This window comes from Rattus rattus, chromosome 5 (genome assembly GCF_011064425.1).
Source record: "Rattus rattus isolate New Zealand chromosome 5, Rrattus_CSIRO_v1, whole genome shotgun sequence".
Taxonomy (NCBI): domain Eukaryota; kingdom Metazoa; phylum Chordata; class Mammalia; order Rodentia; family Muridae; genus Rattus; species Rattus rattus.
The window spans coordinates 14,247,046-14,251,242 of NC_046158.1; the positions used below are offsets into that span (position 1 = coordinate 14,247,046).

At 44.3% G+C, this 4,197-nt stretch overlaps 1 pseudogene; it reads left to right on the forward strand.

The window, feature by feature from the left end:
• Nucleotides 1-2,135: 2,135 nt before the first annotated feature.
• LOC116900121 lies at nucleotides 2,136-2,617 on the forward strand (annotated as a pseudogene).
• Nucleotides 2,618-4,197: the final 1,580 nt, after the last annotated feature.

The window sequence follows — 4,197 nt, forward strand, 5'->3', positions numbered from 1 at the left end:
CTTCACCCTGGTCGTTTTGAAGGCTGGATATCCAAGAGAGGATGTGCAAGGGTTCTGCCTGTGGTCTGTCTTATAAAGGCACCAGGATTAGAGAGGTCCCACCCTACCATAATTGCTTACTCTAAGTTCATTATCCAAAGGCTGTCCCTCTTCAAAGAGACACATCCACCCTCTTAATCCATTAAACATGACCTGGGGGTGTCTTTGAGGGTGTGGTTTCACACACCTTTAAGTCCCCAGGCAGAGAGACCCTGTCTTTAAAAATTCAACACAAGCAAAGCAGTTGTCCCAAGTGCCTTTAATCCCAGAGATCATAGGCAATGCCAGGCAGATCTCTGTGAGTTTAAGGCCAGCAGGAGTGAGTTCCAGGACACCATGGCTACTCAGAGAAACTATCTCAAAAAGCAAAACAGCATAAGTGAACAATTAAAAAGTAATCACATGACTGAGGATTTGTGGCCACCGAGTTGCTCAGCAGTAACGTGCTGCTGCCAAGTCTGACAACCAGAGTTCAATCCCCTGGTCCCACACAGAGGAAAGAGAGGAACCAGCCCCCAAAAGCTGTCCTCTAACTTCCACATATCTACTGTGACACACACACATTCATCCACAGGAAGACAAAGAATATGTGTAAGCAATAAAAAGATTGAGGATTGTGTCCTGCAGATCTTCCGTGGGACAGACATTGTACACACACACACAACAAAAAATACACACAGGAATACACACACACTGTTACTCCATTTTTAGTTTGGAGGGTTTTATTTGTTTATTTATTTGATTTCTTTGACAATATATCCCTGATTAGCCTGGAACTTCACTGGTAGACCAGGCTAGCCTAGGACTCCCAGACATCCACAAGCCACCGTGTGGTCTTTGCCACCACACCTGCTGACAATTCATGAAATTTCCTCAGAGCTGAGTTCATAAAGGAAAGACCAGGAGGGCAGGGCCTAACACACTTTCCATCCCAGCACACAACCGACAAGGCAGAGGCAGGCAGATCTCTGTGAGTCCAAGGGCACATGGTCTGCATAGTGAGTTCTGAGAAGTCCAGGGCCACATATATAGCAGGACCCTGACTATAAAGAAGACAGAACTGTCCAGGTGTCTGCCTACACTCGGCCTTAGGAGCAGAAGGTGCCCCACCAAGTCCTCTCACTGTGCACCCTACCATTTGTGTCCTTTCCAGTTAAGCAGAGGCACTTGTAGAAGGACTGAGATTGACCCCAGGACCTTGTCCATGGGAGGCGAGCACTGACACTGAGCTGCATGCACAGCCCAAGCAGGCGAGATTGTAAGGGACATCTCTGTCTATGAGAGCAACCGAGCTACCCACAGTGATTCATTGTTTACATAACACAGTGGTTTGTGTTTGCCTCACAGGCCAGGGGGCTTCTGATGTTGTTTTGTTTGTTCCTGCCAAGGTCTCACTGGGTAGCCCCAGCTGGCCTACTGGGTAGCCTAGGCTGGTCTCAAATTCCTATTGATCCTCCTGCCTCATTCTACCAAATGCTTTGATTCCGGACATGAACCACCATGCTCAGCTCCCTTAACATATAGAACCTCACTGTCTGAATAAATAGACTCTGGCGACCAGATGTCTGTCCCTGAATACATTATGTTTGTTTTAAACAGCTGCGGAACACGTCCAGAGAATTAAGTGACCATCAGAGGAACCTGACAGACGCCACTGCAGGCATCTCCACCGACTCACTGTACATCGAGGGGGCGTGGTCAGAACCACCCTTCACATCCACAGAGGCAGTCATGCAGTCCATGCTGAGTGCCTGAAGAACAATGACCTTGGCAAAGCAGCACTGTGACAGATCAAGGAGTGCAGGTGACTCCACTCTTCCTCCCAAGGGCGCTTGTAGAAAGGACAAACTGAATTCTGAACGATTGTTGGGTACCGACCCCGGTACTTCAATAGGATTCCAGTTCAGGTTCCAACACCCACAGGGCAGCTTACAGGGATCTGTGATTCAGTTTGCTGACAATCCAGTGCCCCCTTCTGGCCGAAGTGAGCACTGCACACATTTGTATGCTAAAAAAGACCTAAACCTCAGACTTTAAAAATGTCAGAGGAGCCCCTCCTCTAGGATGTGGCTGAGCTGAAGCATGCAGGCGGGAGACTCTGCAGAATCCGCGGCCCTGTGCATCTGAGCGCTCTTCAAGTCTCTGATTAAATTTTAAAAAGGGCCTCCAATAAAACTACATTGCAAAAAATGGGAAAAAAACAGATTGGAAAGAGTAAAAAAGTTGAAGAGGCAGAGCCTGAAGAATTTGTGGTAGAAAAAGTACTGAACTGTCGTGTAGTGAACTATTTCGTGAAGTGGAAGGGGTTTACAGATGCCGATAATTCTTGGGAACCAGGAGAAAAATTAGATTGTCCAGTACTAATTGAAGCACTTTTTAATTCTCAAAAAGCTGGTGAAGAAAAAGATGGTACAAAAAGGAAATCTTTATCTGATAGTGAATCCGATGAGAGCAAATCGAAGAAGAGAGATGCTGCTGACAAGCAAAGGAGGCGAATATGAAGTGGCCTCAGATTTTCATCGCCTTCTATGAGGAGTGGCTGAGTTGGCATTTTTGTCCCGAAGATGAAGCACAATAATTGTTTGCATATATATATATTATACATATATATATATATATATATATATATATATATAAAATTTGGATCTTGGGTTTTGAATTACTAGTGTGGAACAAATAGCATCCTGATGAAAATCAAGTCTGATATGCTGGTTTTGAAAGTATTGACAGTAGTTGGGATATTTTTGGTTTTCGTTCTGCATCAAAAAGCACTGATTCCTTTGAGCTCTCTGTAGTTGCTTCCTTTAACAGTAGAGTACTTGACACCATGTTGTATCTCCTCGGCTTGAAGAACAGCTTTTCTTAAACGCTGGGGAGATTTTACAGTCATGACTTAAGTCAGAACTTATTTTTAACTGGGACACAGAAGGACCATTCTGGGTTTTTTTTTGTTTGTTTGTTTGTTTTATGCAGTGTATGCATAAAACACTTACATAACCTGTCTGTTTTAGCTTGTTTTTAATACTCAAAAGAACTGAACGTGAAAACACAGGTTGATGAGAGGCCATCACCATGAACACTTTCCTGAAACCAGTCTGTAATGTATTGGATAGCTTAAAACCAACCCCATCAGAATTGATTTATTATCAAGTAAATACAGTAGTTTATTTTCATACCAACTCCACCTTCAGAAAACGGAATTAAACACAAAGTAGTAGCGTGATTTAACAACAAGGCTTGGCCGAGTGTGGCAGTGCACACCTTTAATCCCAGAACTCTAGAGGCAGGTGGAGCTGTGATTTAAGAGGCCAGCTGATCGACAGAGGCAGGGCCAGGTCAGCTGGTCTGTGTAAGGTTCCTCTGGTTGAACCATTCCTTTGTAGGAAGTTAAAATCTGTACTAAAAGGTTATGATTCATGGAATCTGTTTGATGTGGAAGTAGAATCATGGTTGGAGCTGACGCTGGTGATTTAAGTCCTGCTGACTAAGTGAGTGAACAAAATCTGCTAATATCAATTAATGCCCTGCATGCTTTTTCTTTACCCTGACTCATTCCTTACGGGTAGGATCAATCTTCTCAGTATTTGCATTCTGGTTCATTGAGTCAGAAAAGTAACTTTGTAGTGTCAGAATGTCATCCAACTGTATATTTACTTTATTGTAAATAATGGTGAACAGTGGTAAATAAATAGTTTTTTTCCCCTCCATCTTTATTAAATTGGGTATTTCTTATTTACATTTCAATTGTTATTCCATTTCCTGGTTTCCAGGCCAACATCCCCCTCCCTTCCCCTTCTATATGGGTGTTCCCCTTGCAATCCTCCCCCCATTACCGCCCTCCCCCAAACAATCCCGTTCAGTCTTGGGGGTGCAGTCTTGGCAGGACCAAGGGCTTCTCCTTCCACTGGTGCCCTTACTAGGCTATTCATTGCTACCTATGCAGTTGGGGCACAGGGTCGGTCCATGTATAGTTTTTGAGTAGTGGCTTAGTCCCTGGAAGCTCTGGTTGGTTGGCATTGTTGTTCATATGGGGTCTCAAGTCCCTTCAAGCTCTTTCAGTCCTTTCTCTGATTCCTTCAACCGGGGTCCCATTCTCAGTTCACTGGTTTGTTGCTGGCATTCACCTATGTATCTGCCGTATTCTGGCTGTGTCAATAA